Source organism: Camelus bactrianus, chromosome X, assembly GCF_048773025.1.
Source record: "Camelus bactrianus isolate YW-2024 breed Bactrian camel chromosome X, ASM4877302v1, whole genome shotgun sequence".
Classification (NCBI taxonomy): domain Eukaryota; kingdom Metazoa; phylum Chordata; class Mammalia; order Artiodactyla; family Camelidae; genus Camelus; species Camelus bactrianus.
The window spans coordinates 68669753-68692483 of NC_133575.1; the positions used below are offsets into that span (position 1 = coordinate 68669753).

At 35.1% G+C, this 22731-nt stretch overlaps 1 protein-coding gene across 2 annotated transcripts in view; it reads right to left on the reverse strand.

Annotated features, from left to right (window-relative positions):
• CHM (CHM Rab escort protein) overlaps window positions 1-22731 on the reverse strand; it is a 251013-nt gene that overhangs the window by 32901 nt on the left and 195381 nt on the right. Inside the window, exon 17 of one of the 2 annotated variants that reach the window (XR_012504881.1) lies at window positions 9358-9477. The exons of the other annotated variant lie outside the window; for it this stretch is intronic. The gene's annotated coding sequence lies outside the window, so the exon portion shown is untranslated. The remainder of the gene's footprint in view (window positions 1-9357; window positions 9478-22731) is intronic. 2 annotated transcript variants of the gene reach the window in all.

Sequence of the window (22731 nt, forward strand, 5' to 3'; positions counted from 1 at the left end):
TCTTTTTCGTCTGTAAGACAGTCAGACTTGGTATTAGGAATAATTCCCCAGTCAGAAGATCTATTAGACTCTTGTTAGAAGTGGTAGCAACTTCACGCCCTTGGTCATTGAAAGTGGACAATGTAGAAACCTGGACTATGTGTCACTTGAAAAAACTCCATATGAGCTGAAAACTGAAATCATCAGCTTTTAAAGTTTAAAAAAATTTTAATAGTATACCTTGAAATCTGGTCCTCAAGTGTTTGAATCAAGTTGCTCATTTGTTTAGTCACTGCTCAGTATTTCTTCCAAGGGGAACAAATGTTTGCTTCAGTCTAACCCATTATTCATGGCAGATTCACACTAGAAAATGTGGTTATCTGAGCCCCACTCAGATGTCAATATTATGTAGCTGTGTATCTTTCTCACTCTCCTTGATGAACACTATGCACACAACACAGCCATCTGGCAGTGGGGATAGAAACAGTGTGAAAATGAGATATGCGTGTGTAAATAAAATATTGATGAATGAAGCTCTGAGACCTGAGATGAAAGTGAAGCAGAACAGACAGGTAAATCATTCTGATATTTGTGTTAGTGTTGAAATTATGTTCCTCACTTTCTGTTTTTTTTTTTTTTCCTGCTGACAGCAGTGCAGGTGACAAAAAATACTTTCAATTTTGCTGCTGATACAGTACTGAAGTATAAGAAGCAGTTTCCTTTTTGCTGTTGAGGAAGTGACCTGCCCTCAAAGGAAAGGGAAGAATATAATGATATTGACCTATTTATGGGATAATATATAGTTTATGCACAAACTAGGGTGAAGTGGTCTGAAAAACAGCTGAATGGAAATGGAATTAGTGAAATGTGGGTATTGCGAACTTTATTTCATTTCTTTGTTGAATTTTCTCTCCCTTTACATGGATTTTTTTAAATTGAAGTACAGTTGATTCACAATGTTGTGTTAGTTTCCAATATACAGCATAGTGATTCAGAGAGATATATATATTCAGATATATATATATATATATATATATATATATATACACTTATTCATATTATTTTTTGTGATAGTTTATTACAAGATATTGAATATAATTCCCAGCACTACACAGTAGGACATTGTTTTTTATCTATTTTATATATAGTAATTTGTATCTGCTAATCTCAAACTCCTAATTTATCTCTGCCCCCTCTTTCCCCTTTGGTAACCATAAGTTTGTTTTCTATGTCTGCGAGTCTCTTTTTGTTGTCTAAATAAGTTTGTTTGTATCATTTTTTTAGATTCCACATATAAGTTATATCATATAATATTTATATATATATATATTATATATATCATATAATATATATTATTATATAATATTTATCTTTCTGTGTATGACTTACTTCACTTAATATGACAATCTCCAGGTCCATCCATGTTGCTACAAATGGCAATATTCCATTCTTTTTTATGGCTGAGTAGTATTTCATCTTCTTTATCAATTATCTGTCAATGGACGTTTAGGTTGCTTCCATGTCTTGACTATTGCAAATAGTGCTGCTATGAACATTGAGGTGCAACTTTTACATTGATTTTGATCTCTAAGTTGAATGTAAAATGGGAGAAGAAAATACTTGAACCTCTAGTTACTAATCTTCATTAATATGTATAATAGCTAATAGCTAACATCTAATGAGTTTTTCAACCACATAACAAAATGTGTTTTGTGTTTTCTCATTAACTTTTCATAACCACTGTATGAAATAGATAACATTATTGTCTCCTTTAGCCATTAGAAGACATGGACGTAGAGAAATTGAGTGACTTGCTTAAGATCATGCAGCTAATAAGTGGTGAATATAAGATTCAAGCAGGCATTTTGATTTTAGGGCCTGTGATTTTTTTTTTGTATCACTCCCCCTAACCCCTCCCCAGCTTTACTGAGGTATAATTGAAATTTTTAATTATATATATTTAATGTGTACAACTTGATGATTTGATATATGTATACATTGTGAAATAACCACCATTATCAAGCTAGTAACCTTACATAGTTACTATTTCCTACTGTGTGTGTGTCTGTGTGTGTTGTGATGTGAACACTTAAAATCTACCCTTAGAAAATTTCAAGTATACAAAACAGTATCGTTAACTATAGTCACAAAGTTGTATGCTAGATCTCTAGAATTTATTTATTTTGCATAATTGAAACTTTGTTCCCCTTACCAGCAACTCCCCATTTCCCCCAATTCCCAGCCCCTGGCAACCACCATTCTCTTCTCTGTTTCTGTGAGTTAGACTCTTTTAGGTTCCATATATAAAAGATATTGTAATATTTGTCTTTCTGCATCTGGCTTATTTCATGAACCATAGTGTCCCCCAGGTTCATCTATGTTGTCACAAATGTCAGGATTTCTTTCTTTTTTATATTCCATTTCATATATATATATAAATTGATGGACAATTAGATTGTTTCCATATGCTGACTATTATGAATAATGCTGCAATAAATATATGTGAACAGATATCTGAGAGAACACTGATTTAGACAATCATCCATGGAGGAGAGAGATTTTGTTGAAATCTAGGAATCCAGCAGAGAATTTATTTCATCAAGGGTGCAAAAAAATCAGAGATAAGGTGCATTGGAGAGGGTAAGAGGAATAGTTTGACTACCTATATCACCCCTCCCCCAAGGCAACACAGCTTAGTGCCAGGAGAGCCATTTCTCAGCCTATGATTTCTCCTGTAGGGAAATATGAGAGTGTGCGAGTGAGTGCCCGGCTTCCCCAGTTGTATGGAGCTCTGTCAAGGAAGTCCATTTCTCTCATGCATCATCCAGAATACTAAGAATACTAAGTGATGGACTGTATGACTGGGGGGTATTGAGTGGTTGAGAGAACAGCAGTCAGGACTCAGAATGGAACATATCAAAGGGACACTGATTCCTGCAAAACACATCATGGACTCCATTGGGAGGCTTCCCACAAGCCACTGGGGATGTCTTACTTGTGGATCCTGCCAGTTGCCCCACAGAGCTACATGTGTTTCATCCACACACTCCACAACCAATGGCCAGTTCCCTGTGCATGGCCTCACAGCAGTGAAAGTGAGCTTTTGTAAATGAGCAGAGGGTACATGCAGAAATCCAGCCCAAATCTGTGTGCCTGGGAGAAACCACAAACTTGAGCATTTAGAACTACCCTCAGTAGAGCAAAAAGGCGGCTGCCAGCACTTGGGCTGGCTTTTCAGGATCAAGAGAAGGCAGACAAGCTTAAGAATTCTGCTACAAGAGGGAGCAAAAAGTGTGGAGCAGGTGTACCCCTAGAAAAGGGCTGAGAAAGCCTCAGGATTCATAGTAGAACTGATGGAAGGTATTTCTCTCTTCATGTCAGTCAGTAAAGACTGGCAGAGGTGACTGCTACTTGAAATGCAAAGACAGCAAGGCAAGACCTCAAGGAACATAAGAAATCGAGTAAACATGATACCACCGAAATAACACAATAATTTTCTATTATTCAAACCCCAAAATATAGAGATTTGTGATTTACTCAATGAAAAATTTTAAGTATCTGTTCTAAGGAAGCTCAATGAGCTACAAGAAACAGAGAAAGGTATTTCAACAAAATCAGAAGAGCTACACATGAAGAAAATTAAAAGTTTCACAAAGAGATATAAATCACAAAAAAACCTGAAATTCTAGACATAAAGAATACAATGAATGATATGAAAAATACAATAGAGAGTATCAACATTCAGAATGGATCAAGCCAAAGAAAGAATCTATGACACAGAAGATAGGACCTTTGAAATTATCCAGAAGAGAACAGAGAGAAAAAATGAAAGAGTGAAAGAGAACCTATGTGAATTATGGGATACCATGAAAAGAAACAGTCTTCAAATTATTGGAGTCATAGAAGAAGAGACAGTGAAGGAGGTGGAAAGTTTATTTAAAGAAACTTTAATTTGAGAACTTCCCAAATCTGGGGAATGATTTGGATATTAAAGGTCATGAAGCTAACAAATCATGCTAAAATTTTAATTCAAAATGATCTTATCTAAGTCATATTACATTAAAACTGTTTAAAATCAAAGATAGAGAATTCTAAAAGCAGAAAAAAAAATGATTAGTCACATATAAGGCAATCCCGATGAGGCTATGTGCAGATTTCTAGGCAGAAAATTTGTGGGCCAGAAGAAAGTAGAGTGATACATTGAAAGTGCTGAAAGAAAAAAAAGTGTCAGCCAAGAATACCACACTGAGCAATGTTGTCCATCAGAAATGAAGGCAAGATAAAGACTTTTCCAGACAAACAAAAGCTGAGAGAGTTCATCTCACTAGACTTGCTTTTCAAAAAGTGTTGAAAGGAGTTATTTAAGTTGAAACAAAAGTTTCCTATTTTATAAAATGAAGGCATATTAAAATATATAACACTGGAAAAACTAAATATATGGTTAAATTCAGGATATGTGTATACTGGAATATAGTGATTTGTTAATCACTTAACACTAGTACAAAAGATAAAGAATCAAAGTATTAAAAATTAACTATAGCCACAATAATTTGTTAATGAATACACAATATAAAAAGAGTTATATTGAGACATCAAAAACAGAAAAAGGAGGGGCAGTAGAATGGTAAAGATTTTCCATGTGATAGAAGTAAAGCTGTCATCTGTGCAAAACAGACTGTTATATCTATAAGATGCTTTATGTAAGCCACATGGTAAACAAAGAGCAAAAACTTATGGTATATACACAAAAGAGAAGGGAATTAAAGCATGCTGCTATGGAAAAATCATCATTCACAGAGGAAGCCAGTAAGGGAGGAAAAAAGGACAAAGGAACAACAAAACAGTCAGAACAATTAATAAGAAGGCAGTAGCAACTCCTTTTCTATCAATAATTACTCTAAATGAAATAGACTAAATTATGCAATCAAAAGGCACAGAGTGACTAAATGGATCAAAAAAAAAAAAACAAAAACAAAAACCAGGACCCAACTACATGCTGATTACAAGAGACTCACTTTAGCATTAAGGACACATAAAAGCTCAAAGTGGAGGAATAGAAAAAGAAATTTCATGCTAATGGAAAGCAAAAGAAAGCATGAGTCACTATAATTATACCAAACAAAATAAACCTTAAGCCACAAATAGTAACAAGAGACAAAGAAGGTCATTATATGAGGATAAAGAGGTCAATTCACCAAGAAGATATAACCATTGTAAATACAGGTACACCCAACAGTACAGCAGCTAAATATATTAAGCAAATACTAAGAGATTTAAAGGGAGAAATAAATGACAAGAACATCAATACCCACTTTCAACAATGAATGAACAATTAATCCAGATTGAAAATCAGTTAGGAAACATTGGACCTGAACTATACTTTAGACCAAGTGGATCTAACAGACATATACAGAACATTCCATCCAACAGCAGCAGAATACACATTCACCTCAAGTGCACACAGATCATTGTCTAACACAGATATGTTGGGTCACAAAACAAATCTTAACAAATTGAAAAAGATTGTAATCATATCAAATATCTTTCCTAACCACAATGGTAGGAAACTAGAAATCAGTAATAGGAGGAAAGCTAGTAAATTCACAAATACATGGAAATTAAACAACACACTCTTGAACAGCCAATGAATGGGTCAAAGAAGTCAAAAAGGAAATCAAAAAATACCTTGAAACAAATAAAAATAAAAACAATGCATCAAAACTTACAGAATTCAGCAACAGCAGTCCTAAGAGGGATGCTAATAGTGATGAATTCTTATATTAAAAAAGAAAGATCTGGGACCTCCCACAGGCAGAGAGTTGTGAAATTGACTGTAATATTGACTGCTTCTGTGTATGTTTGGATCACACTTTCCTAGTTCTTGGAATGTCTGATAACTTTTTGTTGAAAACTGGACCTTTTAGATAATATATTGTAATGATTCTGTATACTGATTCCAACAAGGGTTGTTGTTGTTGATTTGGCTGCCTTCTGAGGTATACATGGAAAATTCTCCAGGATAGGCCATATTCTGGGCCATGAAATGAAATTAATAAAATTTAAGAGCATTGAAATCAAAAAGTCTGCTCTCTGACTACAAAAAACTAAATTAGAAATCATAACAGATGGAAATTTGGAGAGTTGACAAATAAGTGAAAATTAACCAACACACTTCTAAATAATCAATTGGTTAAGAAAGAAATCACAAAGTAAATTAGAAAATACTTAGGCATTAATGAAAACAAAAATACAATATAGTAAACCCATATGATATAGCTAAAGTAGAGCTTAGAGGAAAATATATAGCTGTAATTGCTTATATAAAAGAATAAGAAACATCTGAAGTCATTTTCCACCTTAGTAAACTATAAAAAAAAATAAATTAAAAGCAAGCATAAGAAAGGAGAATATAAAGATTAGAGTGGAAATAAAAGAAATAGGGATTAGAAAAACAATAGAGAAAATCAACAAAAGCAAAACTTATTTTTTTAAGAGATCAAAATTATTGATGAACCATTATCTAGATTGACTAGGAAATAAAGAGAGAAGAATGAAATGACTACAATTAGGAAAGAAAGGGAGGATACCAGCAATTATAGGAAAATGTCCACTCTTGTCACTTATATTCCACATTGTACTAAAAGTTCTCACCAAGAAAAAGAAATATAGATAATTAAGGAAGAAATAAAATCATCTCTTTTCACAGATTACATTATCTTGTACATAGATAATCTTAAGGAATCCACTAAAAATCTATTATGTACTAACATAATATTACTAAGAACTAATATATGAGTTCAGAAAGTTTTCAGGATACAAGATCAATGTACAAAAATTAATTGCATTTTCATATACTTGCAATGAACGGTCTGAAAATGAAAGTAAGAAAACACAAAATAGTATTAAAAAAGAATAAGATATTGAATAAGAAATGTATTAAGTGGAATACATTTAACAAAATATGTACACAATTTGTACAATAAAAACTAGAAAACGTTGTCAAAAGAAACTAAAGGAGATCTAAATAAATTGAAGACATCCCATGTTCATGAATCCGTAAACAATATTGTTAACATGATTATACTCCCTAAATTCATCAACAGATTCTGTACAATCTGAATCAGAATCCTAGAGGTTTCTTTGTACAAATTGACAAGCTGATCTTAAAATGTATATGGATACTCAAGAATATGCTAGAAGAGGCAAACAAATCTTGAAGAAGAAGCACAAAGTTGGAGGACTCATGCTTCCTGATTTTCAAAACTTACTACAAAGAAACAGTGATCAAGAAAGTGTGGCATTGGAATAAGGATATACATATAGATCAAGGGAATAAAATCGAGAGTCCAGAAATAAACCCACATATCTATGGTCAACTGATTTTCAACAAAGGTGTCAAGAACATACAATAGGGAAATAATAGACTTTTCAAAAACTTGTGCTGAGAAAAATGGATATCCACATGCCAAATAATGAAGTTTGGCCCCTCCGTTGCTCCATACACACGCAAAATAAATCAAAATAGATCATAAAACTAAATATAATAGCTAAAACTGAAACATCATTAGAAGAAAACAGGAGTGTATCTTCATGACCTTAGGCTAGATGTTGGACAACAAAAAGCACACGTTAAAAACGAAAAAAACAGATAAATTAGACTTCATAAAAATTGTAAACTTTGGTACTGCAAATGATACCACTAAGTAAACAAAACCCACAGAATGGGAGAACATATTTGTGAATAATATATCTGAACAGGACTTGTATCTGGAATATATAAAGAATTCTTACAACTCAATAATAAAACCCAAATGGGCAAAGGTCTAAAATGACATTTCTTCAGAGATATAAGGAAAACCAATAAGCAAATAAATAGATGCTCAACATCATTAGTCACGAAAAAGCACATCACAGTGAGATACCACTTTATACCAGCTAGAAGGGCTATAATCAAAGACAGACAATAATATGTGTTAGAGAGGATGAGAAGAAACTGCAACCCTCATACAATGTTGATGGGAACGTAAAATGGTGCAGCTGCTTGGAAAACAGTTTGAGTTCCTCAAAATGCTAAACATAGACTTCACATATGACTGAGAAATTCCACTCTTAGGTACATATCCAAGAAAAATAAAAACACAGATCCACACACAGACTTGCATGTGAATGTTCATTGCAGTTTTTTTTCCATAATAGGCAAAAGGTGAAAACAATCTAAATGCCCATCAGCTAATGAATGGAGGGATGACTGCTGATGGCTATGGTGTTTTATGGAGGATGATGAAAATTATAAAATTCGTTGTGGTGATGGTTAGTTACACAACATTGTAGATACACTAAAAGTCATTGAATTGTGTACTTTACATGGATGAATTTTATGGTATATGAATTATATTTTAATAAAGCTGTTAAGAAAAGAACAAGTTATAACAAAAAAGTATGTGCAAATCTGATCTGATCTACTTATTTCACACATACCATTGTGAAAGAACACAAGCTAGTTTAAAAGAAAACTTGAATTTTTAGAACAGTTTTAGACTTAGAAAAATTTACAAAGATAGTACGTAGAGTTCCCATATATTCCACACTCATTTCCCCTATTATTAAGTTGATATTGTATATTATAATTAATGAACCAATACTGATATACATTATTATACATTGATATACATTATATAATTGAAGTCCATATTTTATTCAGAGTTTATTCATTTTTACCTAGTACCCATTTTCTTTTCCAGGGTCCCATCCTGGATATCACATTTTGCTTAGTTGCTATGTCTTTGACTCGGTTTGGCTCGACAGCTTTTCAGACTTTCCTTCTTTTTGATGACATTAACAGATTTAAGGAGTATGGGTTAGGTATCTCATAGAATTTCCCTCTATTGGGATTTGTTCAATGTTTTTCTCATGTTTAGATTGTGGTTGTGGGTTTGGAAGAAAAAGAGCACAGAGATAATGTGTCATTTTTATCACATCAGATCAAGAGTTCATACAATCAACATGACTTATCACTGTTGATTTTGACCTTGATTACCTGGCTAAGGTAATGTTTCTCAGGTTTCTCTACTGTAAAGTTGCTCTTTCCCCCTCCTTCCCATGATGTACTGTTTGGAAGGAAGTCACTATGTGCATCCCACATTCAAGGAGTGGGGAATTACGGTCACCCTCTTTGAGGGTAGATTATCTAAATAAATTAATCGGACTTCTGCATGGAGAATTTCTCTCTCCTCTCTCATGTATTTATTTGTTCAATCATTTATTTATATCAGAATGAGCTCATTTCATACTTTGGGTTATAATCCAACACCATTTTATTTATTTTACTGTTCAAATTGTTCCAGCTTTGGCTCAATTTTTAATAGATCTATGACTTACTAGTTTCTCATAAGAAAAAGTGCAACAACGTTCACATCTTCCTTTCTCTGAAGTCCTCTATTATTCTTTGTCCTCAATAAACTCCTCTTTCTCTTTGGGGTATTTTATTGGCTTAGATCTCTGAAAGTAAAAATATAATGAAATTAACTCAATATAACTAAATAAATTCATCAAAGAAGAGAATGGATAGAATTTTGCAGCTTGTTCTAACAGTTCAATACTTTGCAGCTTATTTTAAAAGTTCAATGATATTTTGCATAACATTTATGCATCCGACATTATACAGTTCAATAATTTCTGGGTTCATTAAAACAGAGTTTGTCTGAATGCATTGGATGAAATATGTCTACACTATCAAAATATACAGTGTCAGCTTACGCAAATGTTAGCCACTTTTGCAAGAATGGTATCCACACATTACTTGTTAATTTGAGAAATCAAAGTTGGATTTTCAAACAAAGCCAGACTATAAAGCACAATAAGCTCTAAATGCATCGAACTGAGAGATATTTGTTGGTCATTTCCACTCTTTTTCATAAAAAAAAACTATCTTTATTCAAACAACCAACCATTGTTAAGTAGTAAATTTAAAAAAAAAAATGGTGGCGGGAGTGGTTCAAGATGGCGACATAGAAAGAGCCTGAACTTACCTCCTCCCATGGACACAACAAATAAACAGCTATATCTGGATAAATTCCCTCTGAAAAAAACCTGAGAACTAGCTGAACACTTTTTCCACAACAAAAGATAAAAAGGACAAATAGGAGAGGCAGAGAAATGCTCTTGCCAAAAACCCCATCACCAGCATGGCAGCACACAATAAGAAGGGATCTCACTAGATGGGTGCCTCTTCAGGAGCAAGGGGTTGGCGCCCCACATCAGGCATCCCAGCCTCTGGAATCTACAGTGGAAAGAAGAGCCCCACAAAAGTCTGGCTTAGGAAACCAACAGGGCTGATGTACAAGGGTTCCAAAGTGATATAGGAAAATGATTCCCTTCTTAAAGGGCTCACATGTGGTCTTATTTACCCCCAGACCCAGTGAAATAGCAGTTTGGAAAGTGTTGAGACTATCTGTGAAGGAGAGTCATTTGTGGATCTGAAAGCATCAGCTGGAGGGGTGGCCGATTGCGGAAATGCTCCCCAAAGATGGAGGAGCTGGTAGATGCCATTGTCAGGCTCCCCACCTAACCTGCTAGCACAGGTGGGTGAGCTCAGATGTAGAGGTGAGCAATTGTGGCACTATTCCACCGCACTGCTGAAGCTGAAACACTCCAGCGGATGTAGCCTTCCCCTAGTCCCCTGGCTGGGGCTGCCAAGGGTGAGCAGTCTTACCCCTCTCCCAGCCTAAAGCCAACTCAGCATCCCCCTTCCCCCTGACTGGGGTTGGCGAGCATGAGCAGTGTCAGCATTCTCCCACTCCAGCTGAGGCACCTGCCTAGACAAGGCACTCTCATGCTGCACTGCTGAAGTCCACAGGCACATCCAGTCAAGTCATTTCCCCACTGCCTTCCTGAAACAAGAGAGCAAGCACCACTCCTACACTCTCTAGCTGCCTACCTAAAGCCAGTGGGGGTGTACAGTCCACACAGAGGAAACCCCTTGATCGCCTGGCACTGGTGGCCAAGGGGGCTAGCATTCCTGAGCTCCACGGTACCGTAACAATTGAAAGTCAATTCTTGTCTGGCCACCACCCCCAGAGCACTGCAGACAGGAGACTGCAACAACCCTAGGCAATGAAAAAGGCCGATTTACTTAGCTGGAGCTTCATCCAGAGGGACAGGCTTTAGGTTTCCCACACATCTAGAAGTTAATGAGGCATCCTTGCACATCTTAGCCTCACTACAGCTCGACAAGACTTCCCAGAAAGGGGCTTGTACACTCATCAGGAGCCCCTATTTTTTGCAATTGCTGCCCAGGGGACATCTCCCAATCTCCCGGTCTGGAGGCCAGCAGGGATATAATTGAGTTTTTCACAAGACTTTATTTATCTGTGTACTTTTAAAGCTGCTTCCTGAGGGTCTGGCACCCAATCAGCCTGAAACTAGGTGTTAAATGAGATTCCTCCCCTAGGAACATTGACAGGTCTCGGCACACCCTCAACAACAAGGGCATATCGAGAATAAATCAGGCAAGCTTGCAAGTGAATCAGTTTCATAGTGGTATGAGATGCTCCCTTTGTCTCTCCTTTTCAATCTACATCCATAAATCAACAAAGGTGCCTCAGCCCAACACACCAGGATACTGGAGAAGTCCACTCATTTGTACATCTAAAGGTAGGTGGCCTGGAACATATAGGGGAGGCAGAACTCAGGGAACAGAGGAGGTGGTGCTGGCGATCCTGGACCCTCGGCCATAGTGGCTGAGCCCACAGCCACAGAAAACCCTGCAGCATTAGAGGAGGTAGTGCGCATAACACTGGCCTCCTGGTTGCAGCACAGCCTGTGACCACAAGGAATCAGACAGAAGCAGCAGGGTCTGCAACCCTGTGTCTCCAGCCATAGAGGCACTTCTAACTCCACCTACCACCAACCCCTGCCATTGCCTGCAGTGGTGGCACCCATGAACCCAACAACCCTGGTCACGGCAGAGACACTGTGACCCCGGCTACCCCCTCCCCATCCTCTTGTGGCAGCAGAGCCTACAACCCAGGAGACTCGAGATGTGGTAGAGGTGCCCACCATACTGGTGCCCCATGATGCTAGCAACACCGGCAACAGCAAGGCACCAACAACCTCAGAGGCACAAGTAGTGATCACAAGGGCACGGGGCGACATCTCTGATAGAGGTGGTGGAAGTGGAAAATGCTCATTCTTAAACAACCAGAGGCTGCTCAGTGTTGTTAAGAGAAACCAAAAACTTGTGATATAGCGCCACCTACTGGCAAACAGAAGGAATACCTCTAATTACTAATTTGTTCAATTGTTAGAATGACGTTTAAAAAAAAAAGCTCTACCTAAAGATGAAAGGTATTTGCTACTTCAAATGCACTGGCAGAACAACTCATCAAGCACCATGAAGAACCATGGTAACATGGTATCATAAAAAGAAAATGATAGTTTTTTCAGAAACCAAACTTAAAGTCACAGAATATTACAATATAAATGATAGAAAATTCAAAATATCTGCTATGAAGACACTCAGTGAACTACAAGAAAATTCAGAAAAGCAGTTAAATAAGCTCAGGGATAAAAATAATGAACAGAAGGAATACTTTACCAAAGAGATGGAAACTCTAAAAAAGAGCCAAACAGAAATTCCAGAGCTGAAGAACTCAATAAATGAGATGAAGGATGCATTAGAAGGCACTGGAAATAGACCAGACCATATGGAAGAGAGAATTACCAAACTCAAAGACAGGACTCTATAAATGATACAGGTAGAAGAGAGAGAGTTAAGATCTAATAAAGGAAGAAATTCTAAGAGAACTGACACTTTGAGGAAGGGTAGCTTTAAGATAATGGGTCTCCCAGAAGGTGAAGAGAGGAAGAAAGGAGAAGAGAGTTTATTTAAATAAATAATAGCTGAAAATTTCCCAAGCTTGGGGAATAAACTGGATATACAAGTCCATGAAGCTAAGAGAACACCCAATTACCTCAAAGCAAAAAGAATTTCTCCAAGACATGTGTTAAAACTGTCAGAAATCATACTAACTAATATATATAAAATAATCAATAAGTTCATACTGTATAGCAAAGGGAACTATATTCGATATCTTGTAGTAACTTACAGTGAAAAAGAATATGAAAATGAATATATATATTTTCATGTATTACTGAAGTATTGTGCTGTACACCCAAAATTGACACAACATTGTAAACTGACTATACTTTAATAAATATATACATATACCAAAAAATCAATGACAAAGAAAGAATTTTAAAGGCAGCCAGGAGAAAAAGGATGGTAACCTACAAAGGAACCCTCACTAGGCTATTAACAGGTTTCTCAGCAGAAATCTTACAGGCCAGGAGAGAGTGGAATGACATACTTAAAATATTGAAAGGGAAAAACCATCAGCCAAAAAACTATCAGCTAAGAATACTCTATCCAGCTAAGTTATTATACAGATACAAAGGAGAAATAAAGGCTTTTCCAGACAAACAAAAGCCGAAGGAGTTCATCAAAACTAGATATACCTTACAATAAATGTTGAAAGGAGTTCTTCTACCTGAATCAAAAAGGCAAAATTACACAAAACTTTGAGTTAGATGATAAATAGACAGAATCAAGAGAATTGCAACTCTATATCAGAATAGGTTGTTAAACACTTAATTATAACAAAGTTTAAAGAGAAATAAGCGGTAAAAACAACTATACCTACTTCAATTTGGTAACAAACTCACAACGTGAAAAGAAAATTTGAGACTAGAAAAACATAAAAGGGGAAGAAGAAAAGGACAGAACTCATATAGGCAAGTGAAGATAAGATGCTATCAGCAGGAAAAGGACTATTTTATTTATGAGACATTTTTTACATACCTCATAGGAACCACAAAACATAAATCTAAAGCAGAGACACAAAACATTAAAAAGAGGAAACTGAGAAAAACATCAGAGAAAACAACCCAATTAAATGGCAGACTGAAACACAAGGAAAAAAAGAATAATGGGGCTATAGAGCAACCAGAAAACAAAAGATAAAATGGCAGTACAAAGTCCTGATCTACCAATAATCACCCTAAATGTCGACTGAATTAACCGATCAAAAGATACAGAGTGGCTGGATGGATTAAAAAACAAGACCCAACTATATGCTGCCTCTGAGAGACTCATCTCACTTCTAAAGACAAATATTGGCTCAAAGTGAAGGATTAGAAAATGCTAATCCAAGCTAACGGCAGCCCAAAGTAAGTGGACATAGCCGTGCTCATAGTATCCATTGTATGTTGCCTTTTTAGTGTAACTTAGAATTGTGAAGGGGCCTCACTGATGCTTCCAAGAACACTTGCATTGTACTATCTATGGTAGTTTATACTTAAGAACACATACATTTTAAATATTTAATATATATTTCAACAAGGACTTGCTCTATGCCTACACTGTGCTGAGCACTTTATATGTATTTTCTCACACCAACCTATGTGGCAGGCAGTTAACAGAAGCACAGTGAGTTAAGAAACTTCTTCAAGGTCACACAACGGATACATTTAGGTGCTAAAATTCCAATTCATGCCTTTCTGACTCCAAGCACCATGATGTCACTCCCCTTTTCATTCTCACATATGACACTCCTTAACACATTACATAGGTTTTGATTCAGGAGTCTTTCTCTGACAATTTATATAAAGGAAATTGTACAGGATGGATAGAAAGATTTAGTTAAGAGGATATTCAGCACAGTGTTGTTTTTGATAGTGAAAAAATGAAAATAAACAAAATGTATGACAATGGGAAGGTTAAATTATGGTACTTTCATACAATGGAATACTGTATACTTTAAAAGTAATAACATAATCCTATATTTATTGCCATGATAAGTTATTCAAAATTTTGTATTAAGTGAAAAATTCAAGTTTAAATCAAAATATGGAGTTGGATCCTATTTTTATTAAAAAGTTTACGTATGCATTGAACAAAGCCAGAATGCTATGTATCAAAAGACAAATAGTAGTTATCTCTGGGTTTTAGGATCATGTGTCATTCTTATTTTTTGTCTTTCTGCTTTCTTGAAATTTATAACTTTCAATAGTGAAAATGCAGTTCTGATGATATAAGAAAAATGCAGATGCATTACAGTTTATATTAATAAACAAAAACACTTTAAAATTATTTTGACACAATAGAATCTTCAACTGTATGGAGCCACAAGCCTTTAACTTTCATTTCCATTAATATTTCTAAACCCTCTGTTGGACATGCTTTCTCCATCAGTTTCCTGAACTAAGGCAATTCAAATCAAAATGGGGAAGTGGGTTTAGTTTAACCTCTGGCAGCTTTTTCCCATGCCCTTTTTTTCTCTTTCACTTCAAGATCCCCAGGCCTTCTACACTATCTTGTTGAATTTCTTCTGTAAAAGAGAAGGATGATGATGATGATGATGATGGTGGTGGTGATGATGCTGACAAATGCAACAGTAATTTCAATAATAATCAAAGCAAAATTACCATTTTATTTAGTACTGACATTGTATTAAGCACTTTAGCTACATAATTTTTTGGACCTACAATTCATTAAGGGAGGTTTTATCATTTCTATTTTATAGTTGATAAAACTGAGTTTCAAAAGTTTACCCGAGGTACTACACAGATGGTAAGCAGCAGAAACCTGATTCAAATCTAGTTTTGTTAGAAGGCAAAATTCCTTGATGATAACCTTTTTTTTTTTCTATATTGCCTTTATTGGACTATCATGCTTCAATAAAAAGCAGACATCCCGAGACCTTTGCAGGGAGATCCCTACACCCTAAACACCTCACTACTTAGAGCTGCCTACATTTTTCTTCAATCACCACAGGAAATCTAGGTTCCTAGGTCATCTCTCAACCACTTACATCTTATCTCCATCCTGCTTTCTACGTCTCCTAGTTTGTACCAACCTCACACGACTTCCCCACAGTGAATCCATTCAGTGTATCTTCTGGAAACTCACAAGCTACATTTTTAATCCTTAAATTAAAAACATTTTGCCCTCAAAATTTCCTTGCTTTTTATTGTGGTAAAATATACATAACATAAAGTTACCATTTTAACCGTTTTTAAGGGTACAACTTGGTGGTACTCAGTGCATGCACATTGTTGGATAATCATCACCACTATCCCTTTCCATAACTTTCTTTTTAATCTTCCTAACTAAAATTCTGTACCTGTTAAACATTAAGTCCCCTTTCGCCCTTCCCTAGCCCCTGGTAACCTGTAATCTACATTGTGTCTCTATGAATTTGATTATTCTAGATATCCCATATAACTGAAAACAATATTTGACCTTTTGTGTTTAGCTAATTTCACCTATATTTTCAAGATTTAGCCTTGTTATAACATCTTTCAGAATTTCCTTCCATATTAGGGCTGAATAGTATTCCATTTTGTGTATATACCACACTTTGTTTTTACATTCCTCTGTGAATGTACATTTAGCTTATCTCCACGTTTTGGCTATTGCGACTAATGCTGCTATGAACAATGGTGTACAAATGTCTGCTCAAGTCCCTGTTTTCAAATCTTTTGATTACATATCTAGGATTGGAATTGCTGGATCATATGCTAATCTTAAATTTAACTTTTTTGAGGAAATCCATACTGTTTTCTGCAGTGGCTGCACCAGTTTACATTCCCCCAGCAATACACAGTGTTCCAATTTCTCCACATCCTTAAAAACACTTATTATTTTCTGTTCTTGTTTTTGTAGTAGCCATCCTAATGGGTGTGAAGTGGTATTGCAATACAGTTTTGATTTGTATTTACCTAGTTTTTAGTGATGTTGAACAACTTTTCATGTGCATCTTGGCTATTTATATATCTTCTTTAGAAAAATGTCTATTCAAGTATTTTGTCCATTTTTAAATGGGTTACTTGATTTTTTGTTGTTGAGTTGTAAGCGTTATTTGTATATTTTGGATATTAATCCCTTATCAGATATATGATTTGCAAGTATTTTCTCCACTTCTGTGGGTTGCCTTTTCATTCTCTTGATAGTGTTCTTTGATGCACAAAAGTTTTCAATTTTGATGAAGTCAGTTTATTTAATTTTTCTTCTGTTACCTGTGTTTTGATGTCATAGTCAAGAAACCAAATCCAATGTCATGAAGATTTTCCCCTAGGCTTTCTTCTGAGTTTTGTGGCAATAATGTTTAGGTATTCCATCAATTTTGAGTTAGTTTTTATATATGTTCTAAGGTAAGTGTCCAAAGTCATTCTTTTGCATTCATATAACAGTTTTCCCAGAACAATTTGCTGAAAACATTATTCTTTCCTTCATTGAATGATATTGACACCTTTGTTAGAAATTACTTAAATATATATGCAAAAGTTTATTTGTTTGATTCTTATTCTATTCTTTTGGTCTATATGTCTTATCTTTATGCTAGTACCATACTATTTTGATTAATGTAGTTTTATAGTAGGTTTTGAAATCAAAAACTGTGAGTCTTTCAACTTTTTTCCTTCTTCTCCAAAATTTTTTTGGTTTAAAGGGTTGAGTCTCTTGAAATTTCATATGAATTTTAGGATAGATTTTTTCTATTTCTGAAAAAAAAAAAAACCTAGTGTTGGGATTTTGATAGGGATTTCACTGAATCTGTGGATTGCTTTGGGTAGCTTTGTCATCTTAACAATACTAAGTCTTCCACTCCATGAATACAAGATGTCTTTTTTCCTTATTTGTGTCTTCTTTAATTTCTTTTGGCAACATTTTATAGTTTTCAGTACATAAGTCTTTCACTTTATATTAATCAGGGTTTTCTGAAGAAACAGAATCAGTTGGATCTAGATATAAATAAATAGATAGATAGATAGATAGATAGATAGATAGATAGATAGATAGATAGATGATTTACTCTAATAAATTGGCTCATACAATTGTGGAGACTGGTGAGTCCAAAATCGTTAATATAGAGATCCAGTAGAGCCAATAGTGCAATTCCAGTCTCAAGGCCAGCAAGTGAAGACTTAGGAGAGCCACTGATGCAGATGAAGTCTGAAGGCAGTCTAAGGGAAAATTTCTTCATGCTTAAGGAGGCTGCTCTTTTTTCATATTCAGACATTCAACTGATTGAGTGGGGCCCACCCATATTAGGGAGGGCAATCTGCTTACTCAAAACTTACCAACTTAAATGTTAATCTCATCCAAAAACAACCTCCAAGTTGACACATAAAATTAACCATCATACATTCTCTTGTTAAAGTTTATTCCTTATAGTTTTTCATTCTTTTATTACTATTGTAAATGGAATTGTTTTCTGATTTCATTTTTGAATTATTCATTGTTAGTTCACAGAAATGCAACTGATTTTTTGTTTGCTGATTTTGTATACTGTTGCTGAATTCATTTATTATCTCTAACAGTTGTGTGTGTGTGTGTGTGTGTAATCTCTAGATTCTGCTACTTACAAATTCATATCATCTGTGAATGGAGATCATTTTACTTCTACCTTTCCAATTAATATGCCCTTTGTATTTTATCTTGCCTAATTGCTCTGGCTAGAACTTCCAACACTATGTCGGATAGAAGTGGTGAAGGCATGCATCCTTGTCTTGTTCATGATCATGGGGGAAAAGTTTTAAGTCTTTTCTCATTGAGCATAATTTTAGCCATGAGTTTTCTATATTTGACCTTTGTTATACTGAGGAAGATTTCCTCTATTCCTAGTTTGTTGAGTGTTTCTAATCATGAAAAGGTGTCGAATTTCATCAAGTGCCTTTTTGCATCAATTGAGATAATCATGTGGGTTTTTTTCCCCTTCATTCTGTTAATTTGCTGTATTACATTGATTTTCATATAATGAATCATCCTAGCATTATGGGAATAAATCTCACTCGATAATCATGTATGTATACATGCTATTTAATTTGATTTGCTAGTATTTTTGAAGATTTTTACATTGATATTCATAAAGGATATTGTTTTATAGATTTTTTTCTATAGTGTAGTGTCTAAGTCTGGCTTTGGTATCAGGATAATACTGGCCTCATAGAATGAATTGCAAAATGTTCCTTCTTCTTATATTTTTTGAAATATTTCGGGAAGGATTAGTGTTAACTCTTTAAATTTCAGTAGAGTTCACCTCTGAAGCCATCTGGTCCCTGGCTTTCCTTAGTTGGGAGGTGTGTTATTGCTGATTTTAATCTCCTTACTATTTATAAGTCTATTCAGATTTTTTGCTTATGATTCAGCTTTGGTAAATTGTTATGTTTCTTGGATTTTGTCCATTTCATATTGGTTATTCAATTCATTAGTGTATAATTGTTTTAGTACTCTTACAATCCTTTTTTACCTCTATAAAATTGGTAGTTATATCCTTATCTTTCATTTCTGATTTCAGTCATGTGTTGTCTGTCATTTTCTTAATCAGTCTAGGTTTGCCAATTTTGTTGATGTTTTTGAAGAAAAGTGTTCTATATATATGTGTGTTAGGTCCAGTTGCCTTACGGTGTTCAAATCCTCTACTTCCTTATTGACTTTTTGTTGTTGAATTTCTTCAATTTTTATGTTCATATCTTTCATAAAATTTTGGAAATTTTCAGCCATTATTTCTTCAAATGATCTCTCTTTCCTTTTCTCTCTCTTCTCCTTCTGAAATTCCCATAATGCATATGTTTGCCTGTTTAATATTATCCCTTTAGTCCCTTGGGCTCAATTCACTTCTCATCATTCTTTTTTTTTCCTGTTCTTCAGAATCTATTTTCTTTTTTTTTTTATCAGTATTTCTTTTTTTTTCTTTTTGTCTTTTCTTTTTTCTTTTTTTTTAACATTTTTTATTGATTTATAATCATTTTACAATGTTGTGTCAAATTCCAGTGTTCAGCACAATTTTTCAGTCATCCATGGACATACACACACTCATTGGCACATTTTTTTCTCTGTGAGTTATCATAACATTTTGTGTATATTTCCCTGTGCTATACAATGTAATCTTATTTATCTATTCTACAATTTTGAAATCCCAGTCTATCCCTTCCCACCCTCCACCCCCCTGGTAACCACAAGTCTGTATTCTCTGTCTGTGAGTCTATTTCTGTCCTGTATTTATGCTTTGTTTTTGTTTGTTTTTGTTTTTGTTTTTTAGATTCCACATATGAGCGATCTCATATGGTATTTTTCTTTTTCTTTCTGGCTTACTTCACTTAGAATGACATTCTCCAGGAGCATCCATGTTGCTGCAAGTGGCATTATGTTGTCAGTTTTTATGGCTGAGTAGTATTCCATTGTATAAATATACCACCTCTTCTTTATCCAGTCACCTGTTGATGGACATTTAGGCTGTTTCCATGTCTTGGCTATTGTAAATAGTGCTGCTATGAACATTGGGGTGCAGGTGTCATACTGAAGTAGATTTCCTTCTGGATACAAGCCCAGGAGTGGGATTCCTGGGTCATATGGTAAGTCTATTCCTAGTCTTTTGAGGAATCTCCACACTGTTTTCCATAGTGGCTGCACCAAACTGCATTCCCACCAGCAGTGTAGGAAGGTACCCCTTTCTCCACAGCCTCTCCAGCATTTGTCATTTGTGGATTTTTGAATGACGGCCATTCTGACTGGTGTGAGGTGATACCTCATTGTAGTTTTGATTTGCATTTCTCTGATAATTAGTGATATTGAGCATTTTTTCATGTGCTTTTTGATCAATTGTATGTCTTCCTTGGAGAATTGCTTGTTTAGGTCTTCTGCCCATTTTTGGATTGGGTTGTTTATTTTTTTCTTATTGAGTCATATGAGCTGCTTATATATTCTGGAGATCAAGCCTTTGTCAGTTTCACTTGCAAAAATTTTCTCCCATTCCGTAGGTTTTCTTCTTGTTTTACTTCTGGTTTCCTTTGCTGTGCAGAAGTTTGTAAGTTTCATTAGGTCCCATTTGTTTATTCTTGCTTTTATTTCTTCTAGGAGAAAATTTTTGAAATGTATGCCAGACAATGTTTTGCCTATGTTTTCCTCTAGGAGGTTTATTGTATCTTGTCTTATGTTTAAGTCTTTAATCCATTTTGAGTTGATTTTTGTATATGGTGTAAGGGAGTGTTCTAGCTTCATTGTTTTACATGCTGCTGTCCAGTTTTCCCAACACCATTTGCTGAAGAGACTGTCTTTATTCCATTGTATATTCTTGCCTCCTTTGTCGAAGATGAGTTGACCAAAAGTTTGTGGGTTCATTTCTGGGCTCTCTATTCTGTTCCATTGGTCTATATGTCTGTTTTGGTACCAATACCATGCTGTCTTGATGACTGTAGCTCTATAGTATTGTCTGAAGTCTGGGAGAGTTATTCCTCCAGCCTCTTTCTTTCTCTTCAGTAAAGCTTTGGCAATTCTAGGTCTTTGATGGTTCCATATAAATTTTATTATGATTTGTTCTAGTTCTGTGAAATATGTCCTGGGTAATTGGATAGGGATTGCATTAAATCTGTAGATTGCCTTGGGCAGTGTGACCATTTTGGAAGAATATTGATTCTTCCAATCCAAGAGCATGGAATATCTTTCCATTTTTTAAAGTCTTCTTTAATTTCCTTCATCAATGGTTTATAGTTTTCTGTGTATAATTCTTTCACCTCCTTGGTTAGATTTATTCCCAGATATTTTATTACTTTGGGTGCTATTTTAAAGGGGATTGTTTCTTTACTTTCTTCTTCTGTTGATTTATCATTAGTGTAAAGAAATGGAACTGATTTTTGACGTTAATTTTGTAACCTCCTACTTTGCTGAATTCTTCAATCAGCTCTAGTAGCTTTTGTGTGGACCTTTTAGGGTTTTCTATATATAGTAACATGTCATCAGCATATAATGACACTTTTACCTCTTCTTTTCCAATTTGGATCCCTTTTATTTCTTTCTCTTGCCTGACTGCTGTGGCTAGGACTTCCAGGACTATGTTGAATAGGAGTGGTGATAGTGGGCATCCTTGTCTTGTCCCAGATTTTAGTGGGAAGCTTTTGAGTTTTTCACCGTTGAGTACTATGCTGGCTGTAGGTTTGTCATATATAGCTTTTATTATGTTGAGATATGTTCCCTCTATACCCACTTTGGTGAGAGTTTTTATCATAAATGGGTGTTGAATTTTATCAAATGCTTTTTCTGCATCGATTGAGATGATCATGTGGTTTTTGTCCTTTCTCTTGTTGATGTGATGTATTACATTGATTGATTTGCGTATGTTGAACCAGCCTTGTGTCCCTGGGACGAACCCCACTTGGTCATGATGTATAATCTTTTTTAAGTACTGTTGGATTCTATTTGCTAAAATTTTGGTGAGGATTTTGGCATCTATGTTCATCAGTGCTATTGGCCTATAATTCTCTTTTTTTGTAGTGTCTTTGCCTGGTTTTGGTATCAGGGTGATGGTGGCTTCATAGAATGAATTTGGGAGTATTCCCTCCTTTTCAATCGTCTGGAAGAGTTTGAGAAGGACTGGTATGAGTTCTTCTTTGTATGTTTGGTAGAATTCCCCATTGAAGTCGTCCAGTCCTGGACTTTTATTTGTAGGGAGGTTTTTAATTGCTATTTCTATTTCCTTTCTAGTGATCGGATTGTTCAAGTGTTCAGTTTCTTCTTGATTCAGTTTTGGTGGACAGTATGTTTCCAGAAACTTGTCCATCTCCTCTAGGTTATCCAGTTTGTTTCCATATAGTTTTTCATAATATTCTCATATGATATTCTGTATTTCTATTTTGTTTGTTGTAATTTCTCCATTTTCCTTTCTTATTTTGCTAATTTGTGCTCTCTCTTTTTTTCTT